This window comes from Berghia stephanieae, chromosome 1 (genome assembly GCF_034508935.2).
Source record: "Berghia stephanieae isolate SIO BIC M18660-M18661 chromosome 1, UCSD_Bste_1.3, whole genome shotgun sequence".
Taxonomy (NCBI): domain Eukaryota; kingdom Metazoa; phylum Mollusca; class Gastropoda; order Nudibranchia; family Aeolidiidae; genus Berghia; species Berghia stephanieae.
Window position 1 is genome coordinate 57305234 of NC_088360.1, and position 17209 is coordinate 57322442.

The following is a 17209-nucleotide window of genomic DNA, read 5'->3' on the forward strand; positions in this document are numbered from 1 at the left end:
TCTACTCTCCTCCTCTCCTCTACTACTACTACTACTATACTACTACTACATTACTACAACACAACTACTAGAACTACTACACTACTCTACTACTACTATACTATACTACTACTACTACTACTACTTACTACTACTACTACTACTACTATACTACTACTACTACTACTACTATCACTACTACTGCTATCACTACTTCTACTACTACAATTACTACACTACTATTACTACTACTACTACTACTACTACTACTACTATCACTATTACTACTACTAATATTACTACTATTAATACTACTACTACAACCAATTCTGCAACGACTAATACCACTGTTACGACCACTACTACTATTACAACTATTATATTATTATTATTTATTATTATTATTATATTATTATTATTATTATTATTATTATTATTATTTATTATTATTATTATTATTATTATTATTATTATTATTATTATTATTATTATTATTATTATTACTTCAGTAAAAAATAAAATATTGTTGGTATTTCGTTTCTTTTTATTTATCATTGTCATTCATGTGTATCTTGGTTTGTTTTTTTCCCTAATCATTTGACCATGTGTAAACGTTAGCTTTTTTTAGATGACATTTTTTAATTAACCCATTCTTAACACGCTCCTCTGCCACTGAGGTTTGTGTAGCATGCTAAAGGTTTAAAATCAATGTTCTTTAAAATGGTGTACTTCTATTCTACATTGTCAAGTAGTCTGGTATATATATTTCTGCTTTTTATTTGTTTTTAATGAAACGAAACAACTTAATGTCGGATTTTTGGCATAATCTATGCAGAGATTGCAGCAGCAGAGCTCAAGATGAAGAAAATGATGTTGATATAAAAGTGATGGCAGGGATGCAGATGATGAGAGCAGCAGCAGTGACAATGATGGTGAAAATGGCAAGGCAGGTGACGTGATGATGGAAGTCACTCCGGCAGGGCTATGGTGGTGAAGATGATGATGATGGGAGGCGATTCTGATGGCAGTGGTTGTGTTGGGAAGTGATAGCTTTGGATGGGATGATGGGAAGTAATGGTAGAGTCATAGGGGTTGTGATTCAAGTGACCATGCTGTGGGATTAGTGGTAATAAGTGGAAGCCATGGCTTGGCGAAAATGATAGAAGCAGGTTCAACAATAAAGATCCTATAAATGGCACAATTCCAAACCCAGGATCGAAATGACCCAACCAGAAAGAGTCAAACAAATCACATCCCTATCCCCGTCTTCAAGACAAATGTAAATCAATATTCTGTCCAAAGACATTTGGGTTTCCTGTAGGCCTCCAGTCCACCTACCGCACTTGGGTATGGACCTGAGACACAAACAAATACACCCCCACCGGTAGAAGCACACTCATCTGTATTTCAAATACATGCGAATGCCAACCACAATCATCTTGTCAACAAAGAACACGAATGTAACTTACCCGGCCCCAACCAGTTGGAATCAACTCGAACCCAAGTCCAGAACCACACCACCACCATCACTTTATCACTGAATCTGCCTCCAGCATCCTCATCCCCCCACAACTTCCACCCACCACCACCGTCCTCGACAAACACAATCCCTACATCACAATCATTACAATCCCACCAATACCACCATCATCCCTTCCTCCACTGTCACCTCCCTTCACAACCAATGCCATCCTCATCACTTCTTATCATCATCACTTCACCATCACAACCCTACAATCATGATTTCCATTATCTCGTCACCCAACAAGTCCACCTTCACCAACAATGTCACTACTGTTGCTCCATCATCTACATCCCCATCATCACCTCGCCACCAACAACACCTCGAACTTCTGTGTTCCTTCTTTGTTTCTATTTGAACTTCTGTGTTCCTTTTCTCCTTGAACTTCTCTGTTTCTTATTTCTCATTATTTATCCTGGAACTTCTCTATTCCATTTTGTTTATTTCACTTCTGTGTTCCTTCTTTGTTTCTATTTGAACTTCTGTGTTCCTTTTCTCCTTGAACTTCTCTGTTTCTTCTTTCTCATTATGTATCCTGGAACTTCTCTATTCCATTTTGTTTATTTCACTTCCTGTGTTCCTTCTTTTTTTTCTATTTGAACATTTGTGTTCCTTTATTATTCGTTGAACTTCTGTTTCTTCTTTCTATTTTTTTTTCTTGGAACTTCTCTCTCCCTTTTTCACGCAATCTCTTCTGTTTTCTACTGGAACTTCTGTGTTCCTTCATTTTTTTAAAAGTTCTCTTTTCCTTCCTTTGTATCAATTGAAACTTTTGTATTCCTTCTGCTTTTTACTATTTGAACTTCGGTGTTCCTTTATTCTTCTTTCAACATCTCTATTTCTTCTACTTTTTTCTTGACATTTCTCTGTCTCTTGAGAACTCCTCTCTTCCTTTTTTTTTTCTATTTGAACTTCTGCGTTCCTAATATTTTCTATTTGAACTTCTATTTTCCTTTTTTCCTTGAACTTTTGTTTCTTCTTTTTTATTTTTTATATTGGAACTTCTCTGTTCCATCTTTTGTGTATATTGAAACTGTGTTCCGTCCTTTTTTTTTCCATTTGAACTTCTGAGGTCTTTCTTCGTTTCTAATTGAACTTTTGTGTTCCATTATTCTTCTTTGAACTTCTGTTTCTTCTTTATATTTTTTTTCTTGGAACTTCTGTTTTTTTATTTAAACTTCTGTGTTCCTTCTTCTTTTTTATTATTTGAACTTCTTTTTTCCTTTATTCCTCTTTCAACATCTCTGTTTCTTCTTTCTATTTTTTTCTTGAAATTTCTCTATCCCTTGGGAAGTCCTCTCTTCTTTTTTTTTCTATTTGAACTTCTGCGTTCCTTCTATTTTCTATTTGAACTTTTATGTTCCTTTTTTCCTTGAACTTCTGCTCCTTCTTTCTCATTACCTGTATTGGATATTCTTTGTCTGTTCCATCTTTTGTGTATATTGAAACTTCTGTGCTCCACCCTTTTTTTCCATTTAAACTTCTGAGTTCTTCCTTTTTAAAAAAATTGAACTCATGTGTTACTTATTCCTTTTAACTTTTGTTTTTTCTTCTCATTTTTTATTGTTGAACTTCTCTGTTCCGTATTTTTCAATTTGAACTTCTCATTTCCTTCTTTTTTCTATTGAACTTCTGTGGTCCTTTTTTCTTTGAACTTCTCTGTTTCTCCTTTCTCATTTTTTTGTCTTGGAATTTCTCTGTTCCGTTTTTTTTTCAATTTTAACTTTTCTGTTCCTTTTTTTTCTGATTTGAAAAATATTAATATCCTCTCAGCTTGTCAACCATTTGAACATCTTAATTCTTTTTTAAAGAACTCCTCGGTTCTTTTCCTTTTCAAACTGCTTTTCATTTAAGATGAGATTCTACAAATATTCTAAATCTCTTATTTTCATGAACTTCTTATGTCCTTATTCTTTGAACTTTTCACGTCCTGTTTGTGAACGTAAAAGTTCCTGCTTTTGAACTTCTCAGTTCCCTCTTGTTCTGTACTTTTCTTCTACCCTCTTCTAGAAAAATTCCAGTTAAAAGTACCAGAATGAACAGAAATGTTTTTATAATTTCAATACATACATTGAAGCATTAGTAAGGGTCATAGTAATAAAGGTAGCAACCATGGATAGTGGTGTCGGGGAGGGAATGATGAGGTAAATGACAATGAGGATGCTATTGGTGTTGACAATGGGTGTGGCAATGATGCACCAGTGGTAAGGATCACGATGGTGGGTAATGCAATGGTAGAGCTCCATATGATGAAAGTGGTGCTGGCATAGAGGTGATAGCTGGGATGAAGATGATGGAGCCACGGCAGTGGCAATGATGATGAAAATGAGAGAGAAAAGTGTCGTGATAATGGCAATCACTCAAGTAGGATCATGGTGGTGAGGATTGAAGATGGTGGGGAATTTGCAAAATCCATGACCAAACTGCAATATTTTTAGTCTGAATGTGAGACTTCCAGACCTAGCTTTGAGATGATTCACAAATAGGAAAGTCCAGCCAATCACACTCTTGTTTTCTTCTTGCCACGGTCACTGTAAACCAACATACTACCAAAATACATAACAGTAATCTGTAGGTCTCCAGAAAACGAAATGCACTTTAGTATAAACTTGAAAAACAAACGATTGAATTTCCGGTCTCAATAAACTCATTTTATTACAAATTTATGCAAATGCTGACTACATTTACCGTGGCACTAAGACACCAGGTCATCGTGCTCAACATGACAATGAAAGACATAATGAAAATTAGAAAACTGGGCTTGAAGTAAGAAAACTTCTGCAATGTTAAATTGAGACTAATAAATGATGATGTGAAATGTGGACAAGAGCCATGGAGGGCGAAAAAGTCAATGCAATCAAAATGCCATTTCCATGAAGAATGCTTGATACAATGGAGATAAAAGATGTCGTTTTGAATAGTACAAGGAGGAGGAAATATTTTCACAAAAATAAGACATGTCAACAATGATGGCAGTTTTTGTTGGATGCTATCAAACAAAATAGCTCGTACATTCGCCTCTTATGATGAAACATGCGGTGGGTCAATTCTCACACCCTCTGAGTTAATGAACTCGAATACCACAGGGGGCTTGAAGTAAGAAAACTACAGCAATGTATGGTGAAACTATTATATAATGTTGCAAAATGAGAACAAGAAGGCAAGAAGGAATTAGAAGTTGACACAATAGAAATGTGATTTCAAAGAAGAATGCCTGAAATACAATTGAAAGATAAGAAGCCATTTTCAAAGTAAGGACTCGGTACAGAGATATAACCGGTTTATGAAAGCTTTCTTTTTATTTTGAAATTTGAACGTATCAGTTCTTTATTTTTAAATTTTCTCAGTTACTTCTTAGACTCTGACTTTCTGTAATTCACACTTTATAACTTCTCAATTTCACGTTAAATATACTTCTTAGTTCCTATTTGTGGAACTGCTCTGTTCCTTTAAAAAAAATTCTCTGTCATTTTTTTATATGAACTTCTGTTCCTACATTTTTCTATTTGAACTTCTCTGTTCTATCCATTTGAAACTTCAGTTCCATATTTATAACTTCTCTGCTCCTCATCGTTATGAACACCTCAATTCTTTTTATGTAAAGAACCTCTCAGCTCCTTTCTGTCAAACCTTCTCAGTTTTTGTTTTATGTCTTTCTAAGTTCTAACTTCAAACTTTATTCTTTGTTGAATTTCCGTTTCTGCTTTCAGTTTTCTTCTTGGAACTTCTCTGTCCCTTTTTAACTCATCTCTTCCTTCGTTCTTCTATTTGAACTTCTGTGTTCCTTCTTTGTTTCTATTTGAACTTCTGTGTTCCTTTTCTCCTTGAACTTCTCTGTTTCTTCTTTCTCATTATGTATCCTGGAACTTCTCTATTCCATTTTGTTTATTTCACTTCTGTGTTCCTTCTTTGTTTTCTATTTGAACTTCTGTGTTCCTTTTCTCCTTGAACTTCTCTGTTTCTTCTTTCTCATTATGTATCCTGGAACTTCTCTATTCCATTTTGTTTATTTCACTTCCTGTGTTCCTTCTTTTTTTTCTATTTGAACATTTGTGTTCCTTTATTATTCTTTGAACTTCTGTTTCTTCTTTCTATTTATTTTTTCTTGGAACTTCTCTCTCCCTTTTTCACGCAATCTCTTCTGTTTTCTACTTGAACTTCTGTGTTCCTTCATTTTTTTTAAAGTTCTCTTTTCCTTCCTTTGTATCAATTGAAACGTTTGTATTCCTTCTCTTTTTACTATTTGAACTTCGGTGTTCCTTTATTCTTCTTTCAACATCTCTATTTCTTCTACTTTTTTCTTGACATTTCTCTGTCTCTTGAGAACTCCTCTCTTCTTCTTTTTTTCTTTTGAACTTCTGCGTTCCTCATATTTTCTATTTGAACTTCTATTTTTCTTTTTTCCTTGAACTTTTGTTTCTTCTTTTTTTTTTTTATATTGGAACTTCTCTGTTCCATCTTTTGTGTATATTGAAACTGTGTTCCGTCCTTTTTTTTCCATTTGAACTTCTGAGGTCTTTCTTCGTTTCTAATTGAACTTTTGTGTTCCATTATTCTTCTTTGAACTTCTGTTTCTTCTTTCAATTTTTTTTTCTTTGAACTTCTGTTTGTTATTTAAACTTCTGTGTTCCTTCCTCTTGTTACTATTTGAACTTCTCTTTTCCTTTATTTCTCTTTCAACATCTGTTTCTTCTTTCTATTTTTTTCTTGAAATTTCTCTATCCCTTGGCAAGTCCTCTCTTCCTTTTTTTTCTATTTGAACTTCTGCGTTCCTTCTCTTTTCTATTTGAACTTTTATGTTCCTTTTTTCCTTGAACTTCTGTTCCTTCTTTCTCATTATCTGTATTGGAAATTCTTTGTCTGTTCCATCTTTTGTGTATATTGAAACTTCTGTGCTCCACCCTTTTTTTCCATTTAAACTTCTGAGTTCTTCCTTTTTAAAAACATTGAACTCCTGTGTTACTTTTTCCTTTTAACTTTTGTTTTTTCTTCTCATTTTTTATTGTTGAACTTCTCTGTTCCGTATTTTTCAATTTGAACTTCTCATTTCCTTCTTTTTTCTATTGAACTTCTGTGGTCCTTTTTTCTTTGAACTTCTCTGTTTCTCCTTTCTCATTTTTTTGTCTTGGAATTTCTCTGTTCCGTTTTTTTTTTTCAATTTTAACTTTTCTGTTCCTTTTTTTTCTGATTTGAAAAATATTAATATCCTCTCAGCTTGTCAACCATTTGAACATCTTAATCTTTTTTTAAAGAACTCCTCGGTTCTTTTCCTTTTCAAACTGCTTTTCATTTAAGATGAGATTCTACAAATATTCTAAATCTCTTAATTTCATGAACTTCTTATGTCCTTATTCTTTGAACTTTTCACGTCCTGTTTGTGAACTTAAAAGTTCCTGCTTTTGAACTTCTCAGTTCCCTCTTGTTCTGTACTTTTCTTCTACCCCCTTCTAGAAAAATTCCAGTTAAAAGTACCAGAATGAACATAAATGTTTTTATAATTTCAATACATACATTGAAGCATTAGTAAGGGTCATAGTAATAAAGGTAGCAATCATGGATAGTGGTGTCGGGGAGGGAATGATGACGTAAATGACAATGAGGATGCTATTGGTATTGCCACTGGGTGTGGCAATGATGCACCAGTGGTAAGGATCACGATGGTGGGGAATGCAATGGTAGAGCTCCATATGATGAAAGTGGTGTTGGCATAGAGGTAATAGCTGGGATGAAGATGATGGAGCCACGGCAGTGGCAATGATGATGAAAATGACAGAGAAAAGTGTCGTGATAATGGAATCACTCAAGTAGGATCATGGTGGTGAGGATTGAAGATGGTGGTGAATTTGCAAAATCCATGACCAAACTGCAATATTATTAGTCCGAATGTGAGACTTCCAGACCTAGCTTTGAGATGACTCACAAATAGGAAAGTCCAGCCAATCACACTCTTGTTTTCTTCTTGCCACGGTCACTGTAAACCAACATACTACCAAAATACATAACAGTAATCTGTAGGTCTCCAGAAAACGAAATGCACTTTAGTAAAAACTTGAAAAACAAACGATTGAATTTCCGGTCTAAATACACTCATTTGTATTACAAATTTATGCAAATGCTGACTACATTTACCGTAGCACTAAGACACCAGGTCAACGTGCTCAACATGACAATGAAAGACATAATGACAATTAGAAAACTGAGGCTTGAAGTAAAAAACTTCTGCAATGTTATGTTGAGACTAATAAATGATGATGTGAAATGTGGACAAGAGCCATGGTGGGTGAAAAAGTCAACGCAATCAAAGTGTCATTTCCATGAAGAATGCCTGAAATACAATGGAGAGAAAAGATGTCGTTTTAAATAGTACAAGGAGGAGAAAATATTTTCACAAAAATAAGACATGTCAACAATGATGGCAGTTTTTGTTGGATTCTACCAAACCAAAATAGCTCGTACATTCGCCTCTTATGATGAAACATGCGGTGGGTCAATTCTACACCCTCTGAGTTAATGAACCGAATAACACAGGGGCAACTTGAGCTTGAAGTAAGTAAACTACAGCAATGTATGTTGAAACTATTTTATAATGTTGCAAAATGAGAACAACAGGCAAGAAGGTCTTAGAAGTTGACACAATAGAAATGTGATTTCAAAGAAATACCTGAAATACAGTGGAAAGATAAGAGCCATTTTCAAAGAAAGGACTCGGAACAGAGATATAACCGGTTTATGAAAGCTTTCTTTTTTTTTTGAAATTTGAACGTATCAGTTCTTTCTTTTTAAATTTTCTCAGTTACTTCTTTAATCTGACTTTCTGGATTCGTTCTTTTGTAAAAATTCACACTTTATAACTTCTCAATTTCACTTTAAAGATACTTTTTAGTTCCTATTTGTGGAACTGCTCTGTTCCTTTAAAAAAATTATCTGTCATTTTTTTATATGAACTTCTGTTCCTACATTTTTCTATTTGAACTTCTCTGTTCTATTCATTTGAAACTTCAGTTCCATATTTATAACTTCTCTGCTCCTCATCGTTATGAACACCTCAATTCTTTTTATGTAAAGAACCTCTCAGCTCCTTTCTGTCAAACCTTCTCAGTTTTTGTTTTATGTCTTTCTAAGTTCTAACTTCAAACATTATTCTTTGTTGAATTTCTGTTTCTGCTTTCAGTTTTCTTCTTGGAACTTCTCTGTCCCTTTTTAATCATCTCTTCCTTCGTTCTTCTATTTGAACTTCGGAGTTCCTTCTTTTTTTTTTCTATTTGAACTTCTGTGATCCTTTTCTCCTTGAACTTCTCCCTTGAACTTCTTTCTCATTATGTATCCTGGAACTTCTTTATTCCATTTTGTTTATTTCACTTGTGTTCTTCTTTGTTCTATTGACTCTGTTTCCTTTCCTATTTGCTATTCTCATATTACCTGGAACTTTCTATTCTTTTGTTATTCACTCTGGTCTCTTTTTATTTAACATTTTCTTTATATTCTTGAACTTCTGTTTCTTCTTTCTATTTTTTTTCTTGGAACTTCTCTCTCCCTTTTTCACGCAATCTCTTCTGTTTTCTACTTGAACTTTTGTGTTCCTTCTTTTTTTTTTAACTTCTCTTTTCCTTCCTTTGTATCAATTGAAACTTTTGTATTCCTTCTTCTTTTTACTATTTGAACTTTGGTGTTCCCTTATTCTTCTTTCAACATCTCTATTTCTTCTACTTTTTTCTTGACATTTCTCTGTCTCTTTAGAACTCCTCTCTTCCTTATTTTTTTTCTATTTGAACTTCTGCGTTCCTTTTCTTTTCTATTTGAACTTCTATTTTCCTTTTTTCCTTGAACTTCTGTTTCTTCTTTTTTATTTTTTATTTTGGAACTTCTCTGTTCCATCTTTTGTGTATATTGAAACTGTGTTCCGTCCTTTTTTTTCCATTTGAACTTCTGAGGTCTTTCTTCGTTTCTAATTGAACTTTTGTGTTCCATTATTCTTCTTTGAACTTCTGTTTCTTCTTTATATTTTTTTTCTTGGAACTTCTGTTTTTTTAATTTAAACTTATGTGTTCCTTCTTCTTTTTTATTATTTGAACTTCTCTTTTCCTTTATTCTTCTTTCAACATCTCTGTTTCTTCTTTCTATTTTTTTTCTTGACATTTCTCTGTCCCTTGGGAAGTCCTCTCTTCCTTTTTTTTTCTATTTGAACTTCTGCGCTCCTTCTCTTTTCTATTTGAACTTTTATGTTCCTTTTTTCCTTGAACTTCTGTTCCTTCTTTCTCATTATCTGTATTGGAAATTCTTTGTCTGTTCCATCTTTTGTGTATATTGAAACTTCTGTGCTCCGCCCTTTTTTTTCATTTAAACTTCTGAGTTCTTCCTTTTAAAAATAATTGAACTCCTGTGTTACTTTTTCCTTTTAACTTCTGTTTTATTTTTTTTTTCTCATTTTTTATCGTTGAACTTCTCTGTTCCTTATTTTTCAATTTGAACTTCTCTGTTCCTTCTTTTGCTTCTATTGAAACTTTCGTGTTTCTTCTTTTTTCCTGTTTGAACTTTTGTGTTCCTTCTTTTTTCTATTTGAACTTCTTTGTTCCTCTTTTCTTCTTTAAACTACTCTGTGACTTCTTTCTATTTCATTCTTGGAATTTCTCTGTCACATTTTAACTCCTCACTTCCTTCTTTTTTCTATTGAACTTCTGTGGTCCTTTTTTCTTTGAACTTCTCTGTCTCTTCTTTCTCATTTTTGTCTTGGAATTTCTCTGTTCCATTAAAAAAAAATTGAACTATTCTGTTCCATGTTTTTTCGATTTGGAACATATTTATATTCTCTCAGCTCCTCAACTGCTTGAACATCTTAATTCTTTTTTAAAGAACTCCTCGGTTCCTTCTTCTCTTCTTCTCAGTTTCTGCTTTCATGAGCTTCGGCTTTTTTTTTTAAAGATATGAGATTCTTCTGTCCTAGAAATATTCCAAATTTCTTGATTTCATGAACTTCTCAAGTCCTGTTTGTGAACTTAAAAGTTCCTGCTTTTGAACTTCTCAGTTCCCTCTTGTTCTACACTTCTCTGTAGCAACCATGGATAGTTGCGTCGGGAAGGAATGATGGAAAAGTGACAATGCGGATGTTAATGGTGTTGACAATGGATGTGGCAATGATGCACCAGTGGTAAGGACCATGATGGTGGGGAATGTAATGGTAGAGCTCCAGATGATGAAAGTGGTGCTGGCATAGAGGTAATGGCAGGGATGAAGATGATGGAGCCACGGCAGTGGCAATGATGATGAAGATGACAAAGGCAAGTGTCGTGGTAATGGGAATCACTCAAGTAGGAGAGGTGGAGAGTATTGAAGATAGTGGGAAGGGAATCAGATGATATTGGTTGTGACTGGGAGGTGGTAGTTTTGGAAGAGATGATGGGGATTGCGGCATGGTGAAAGGGATTGTGATGAATCGATCATGGTGTGAGATAAGTGACAATGCGTGGTAGGGATGGCAAGGATATGATGACAGACGCAGATTTAGCATTGAAGATCAAACAGTAGCACAGTTCCAGACCTAGTCCTGAGATGATTCAACAATGGGAAAGTCAGGCCAATCACACAATATGTTTCATTACCGCAGTCACTGTAAATCAACATTCTGCCAAAATACATTCGGGTGATCTGTAGGCCTCCAGATCACCTATTGTATTTTGGTATGGACCTGAAACACAAACAAATGCACCCCCACCGGTTGAGGCACACTCATCTGTATTACAAATCCATGCGAATGTCGACTACATTTACCATGGGAATGAGGACTATTGTGTGACTCACTTGACTCCACCCATTCCAAATCAAATCGGGATGCCAAGTCTAAAACCACACCACTACTATCACTTCATTACCAATTCTACCTCCATCGTCACAATCCTTATCAGCCCCACCACCCACTATCATTTCCCTCACACCTATGATCTCAACATCACAATCCCTGTCACCTTACCACTATCACCACCAGCCGGTTCCTCCACTAACACCTACCATCGCAACCACTATCATCTTCATCACTTCCCAGCATCCCCTCCTCGCTACAACAACCCTACCATCATGATTTCCATCATCACACCACCCACCGTTGTCACCCACATCACCCCTGCGACTGCCGTCGATCCACCATCGACATCCCTATCATCACCTTGCCACCAACAACACCTTCATCATCAAGAACTCTGCCATTACATTCCCTACCACAATGGCCGTACCACTACTGCATCATATACCGCATCCATTGTTAAAATCATAACATCCTCACCATAATCGTTTCCCAGCATCCCCTCCTCGCCACAACAACCCTACCATCACGAATTCCATCCCATCATCACGCCACCAACCGTTGTCATCCACTCCACCACTGCCTCTACCGTCGATTCACCATTGACATCCCTATCATCCCTTGCTACCAGCAACACCTTCATTGCCAAGAACTCTGCCATTACAATCCCTACCATTACGGGCCCAATAATGGTAGGCATTACTTCACACATCACATCCATTGCTAACATCTTCAACACCCTGCTCAGCTCCCTTTTTTCAACTTTTTAAAAACTCTCTCACATAGAGAAGGAACGTCGAAATGCTCAACAAAAATGGTGGTTTTTAGTTGGATGCCACAAAACCTAATTGGCTCGTTTAGTCGCCTCTTACGACACGCATGAGCTTACGGTGGGTCAATTCTAGTACCCTCTCAGTTGAGGAACCCCGGATACCACACGGGGGCAATAGAAGCTTGAAGTAAGTAAACTACTACAATACTATGTTAAAACTGTTATTATGTAGAATTTGAACAGGCAACAAAGGGCTAAGAAGTGGAATTCTTAGTTACTTCTTTACCTGAATTACTAGTTCATTCTATTCAAAAACCAGTTTTATTTAACTACTCAGTTCCAGCCCTTTTTGAATCCTCCTGTTCTTTCTCAGAACTCAGGTCCGTTTTTACATTTTCTCTCTTTGTATTCTTGAAATTCTCAGTTCCATATTATTTTGGACTTCTCTTTTCTATCACTATCCAAGTTTCTTTTCTTTACATCAGTTTTCTTTTTCTGAGAAACTAAGCTTTTCCCTCTTTTGAACCTTTCAGTTCTTTTCTTTTTACTTTTATTTTACTTCTCTTTTCCTTTATTATTATTATCATTTTTAAAAACTTCTCCGTTCCTTTAATATACTTTTTGAACAAAAACTGTTGTTCCTTCTCTATTTAGCTCCTTACATCTTTCTTTTTGAACGGAACTTATCAGTTCCTTTATTCATTTTGCTCCTTCTTATAACTTCTCTGCGCATTATCCATTTGAAAACTTCAATTCTTGTCTTTGTTTTTTTTCGAGAACTTATCAGTTTCTTCTTTTATAAACATTTTACTGCTTTTATGAGCTTTCAATTTCTTTCTTGTTTGAACCTCTCAGTTTCTGAATTTTTTTTATTTCTCAGTTCCTTCTCTCTTTGAATTTATTCGGTGCTGTTCCTTTAAAAAATAATTTTCCGTTTAATTTTTTAAATGACTTTTAAGCTTCATTATTATTTGAACACCGCAAATCTTTTTAAATTTTTTTTTTAGGAACCTAAAAGTTAACAGCTCCGTACTTTTCAAACTTAATTCACTGTTATTTTTAGTTTCCAATGTTCGTCTTTATTGGAACTTTTCGGTTCTTACTCAAGTTTCTTTTTAAAAACTTCTCAGCTCCTTTTTATTATGATACTTCTCAATTAATTCATGTTAAAAAACACAAAACAACATCACCTCCTGTATTTTGAAATGCTCAGCTCCCTTTTTTAAATTGATTACACTTTCACAAAGTGAAGATTGGAAGGAAGGACATTTTGTCAAGCTTCTAAATAAAGAAAGGGGATCTCAGTAATTGTTATAATTATTGAGGAATAACTCTTCTCTATATCCCAGGAAAGTTTTGCAATCGTATTATTCTAGAGAGAATTAAGAATGCAACAGATGCTAAACTGCGGGATGAACAGGCAGTTTTTCGGAAAAACCGTTCAACCACCGACGAGATTGCCTCTCCGACTCATAGTGGATCAATCTATAGAATGGAACTCTCCTCTTACTGTCAACTTCTGGATTACAAGAAGGCTTTCGACATTATTGACAGATCAACATTGTGGAAAATTCTGGCACATTATGGACTCCCTTTCTGCTATCTCGGAGCATAATTGACAAGGATGGAGGCCCAGAAGCAGAGGTGAAAGCACGGATAGGAAAGGCACAGGCTGCATTCACATTTTGAACAGAGTTTGGAGATTTTAAGATATCTTCCTTCGACTAAAGCTAAGACTTATCAACTCAAACGTAAAGTCTGTCCTACAGAATGTGAACAATGGGACCTCAAAATGGGGGAGATTTCATAAAAATGGGTACACTGCACAAGCTCAATTGCAGCAACAATGATGTTCCCAAGACTATAATCCAATCCTTTCAGAATTCTACCTCTCAGCATGAAGATCATAATTGGTCAAAAAATATATGAACATCCACTTGGTCACCAAGGTTTCTCAATAGGCTAGTAATAATATGAATTACAACTAAAGAAAACTGAAGTGATTCTGTACACTGAAAATGGGTACAATCTTGGGGGAAATGCTTACATGCGTACAATCGCTGAAAATGCGTACAATTCCGCATTGTTTTCAGTAGGTTGGCAGCTCTGTCCATGCGTAAGATACTCAGAATAAAACGGATGGATAGAATTAAGAACGAAGAAGTATGAAAAAGAATATAGCAGAAACCAGTGAGAGAGGAAATAGGAGAAGACTATGGAGGTGGTTGGACACACCCTTAGAAAGAATGACTCCACTATAACAACGAAAGTGTTGGACTGGAACCATCAGGGCAGAAGATCAAGGGGAAGGCCACGCAGAGCATGGAGAAGAATTAAATAAGCTGATCGATATACAGAGAAGTGCTGGAACGAGATAAACAAGATAGAGAAGAATGGAAACTGTTTGTCTGACCTGGGAGAAAAAGGCAATGACGATAATGATGAAAGAGAAGAGACATCAAAATGCCTAGTTATGATGCGGTTTTTTGTTTGATGCCACCTAACCTAAATGGTTCGTTTAGTCGCATCTTACGATGATGCATACGTAAGCTTGCAGTGGGTTAATTGTTGACCCCTCTCAGTTGAGGGACCCCGGATACCACAGCGGGGGGGGGGGGGGGGACTTGATCTTGAAAGAAATAAATTGCTGGAATTCTATGTTTAAAAGATTTGTTTATGTTGTAAAATGGGAACAAAAGACAAGAAGGGCGAGGAAGTTGACGCAATAGAAATTGATTTCTGAGAAGATGACGTTTTGACAGTAAGGACTCGGTACAGAGATATAACAGGTAATGAAAGCTTTCCTTTTTTTTGAACACCTAAATTCTTTCTTTGTTAATCTAACTATTTCTCCATCTTCTTCTGCTCCACCCCCTATCTTTTACATCTTCCACCCCAATTTCCATTCTCATCAATCCACCCCAATATTTATATTCCTACTATTCAATCACATCTTCTTAATTATTATTATTATTATTATTATTATATATTATTATTATATTATTATTATTATTATTATTATTATTATTATTATTATTATTATTATTATTATTATTATTTATTATTATTATTATTATTATTATTATTATTATTATTATTATTATTATTATTATTATTATTATTATTATTATTATTATTAATTATTATTATTATTATTATTATTATTATTATTATATTATTATTATTATTAAATTTATTTTATTATTTTTTATATATTATTATTATTATTATTATTATTATTTATTATTATTATTATTATTATTATTATTATTATTATTATTATTATTATTATTATTATTATTATTATTATTATATTATTATTATTATTATTATTATTATTATTATTATTATTATTATTATTATTATTATTATTATTATTATCATTATCATTATTATTATTATCATGATAATGATTATTATGATTACTATGATAATGATAGTTGTTTATGATTATTATGGTTATGATTAATATAACAATGAATATTATATTATTATTATTATTATTATTATTATTTATTATTATTATTATTATTATTATTATTATTATTATTATTATTATTATTATTATTATTATTATTATTATTATATAATAATAATAATAATATTATTATTATTACTACTACTTCTACTACTACTACTACTACTACTACTACTACTACTACTACTACTACTACTACTACTACTACTACTACTACTACTACTACTACTACTACTACTACAACTACTACCATCATTATTACAATTATTAGCACTACTGCTATTATTATATCTATAATAATTATTATCATCATTATTATTTTAATCATCGTTTTCCAGCCATGCATGATTTTACTTGACAGGCTATCTATCCTCATAAAATAAAACTACTGTCCTTATATCGATAGAGAAACTTATAATCTCCACCTACGTGGTCATACAGCTCTAAAGGACTATTTTTTTTTCTTTTTATAAATTGTTACCTAACATCCCTCTTATCACTTGACACATCAAGTAGGATTTTTATCATAATTACTACTATTGTCTATCATTTATTATCAATGCTATTTTCATAATACATAAACAAATTTAGTTTTGTGGTATGTAAGCTAAACTAGATACTAATAATTAACTACTGAATTATCTGCTGTTTATTCCATAAAACTAATGAGCAACTCATTTAAGTCAAGAAACATAACCAGTAAAAAACTTTTAGACTAAGTAAGCGAGCATTCTCGATTACAGTTTATATATTGAGGCCCAGCTTACGGCACCATAGCTCAATGTTTATAAAAAATGTGAGAGTTATATTCCTAATATAAATAAATCAAACGCACAGTCTCTCTCTCTCTCTCTCTCTCTCTCTCTCTCTCTCTCTCTCTCTCTCTCTCTCTCTCTCTCAAACACACATAAACACAAACACACAAAACGAGCGAGCCAGACAGAGAAAAAAGAGAGACAGAGATAGAGAGAGAGAAAGAGAGAGAGAAAAAGAGAGAGAGAAAAAGAGAGAGAAAGATAGAGAGAGAAATAGAGAGAGAAAGAGAGAGTATGTGTGTGTGAGAGAGAGAGAGAGAAAGAGAGAGCGAGAGAGAGTGAGAGAGAGAGAGAGAGAGAGATTACATATAATTTTGACATTGAAATAAAACTAGCCTTAAAATTATATCAGAATTAAATGGCAAATTCTCACCATCATTACGACCTTAATAAAAATTAAATTCGTGTCCTTTTTCAATAGTGTTGATTGTGTTGAAACGTCAAATGAAGAAAGATAATATGTATTCCCAAAATCATCCGATGAAGAGTTGTTCACTTCTTGACATAGATAGTTCCATTTCTGTTTCAAGTGTATTATCACTTCTTGAATGTTACGTCACTAGTCACTCACATAGAATATTTGATGAGGATCTGCAACAGGAGGAGGAGACAATTGGAATGAATGGTGAGTTTTGTTTTAAGGGGCTTGTCGGCACTTGTAACACATTTAGGTCATATGAGTGCTGATAAATAGGAAGAAAATAGGGTAGTCAAAAATTTCTAGAATTACTAGAAAAAGTAAAACAAAAGGGAATTAGTTCGAGTAGGGAACAGATACACCATGTTTTAATCCAGATCAAAACTTGGTAGTTTAAGTATACTCAACAAATATTTGGCAAAATTTTCTCCC

General features: G+C 33.9%; 1 long non-coding RNA gene across 1 annotated transcript; it reads right to left on the reverse strand.

Annotated features, from left to right (window-relative positions):
* Positions 1 to 5260: 5260 nt before the first annotated feature.
* LOC144978225 (uncharacterized) lies at positions 5261 to 16910 on the reverse strand. The gene is made up of 2 exons (XR_013646489.1): positions 16733 to 16910; positions 5261 to 7826 (listed from the first exon to the last, which is right to left on the reverse strand). It is a non-coding gene; the product is annotated as an uncharacterized LOC144978225 (long non-coding RNA).
* Positions 16911 to 17209: the final 299 nt, after the last annotated feature.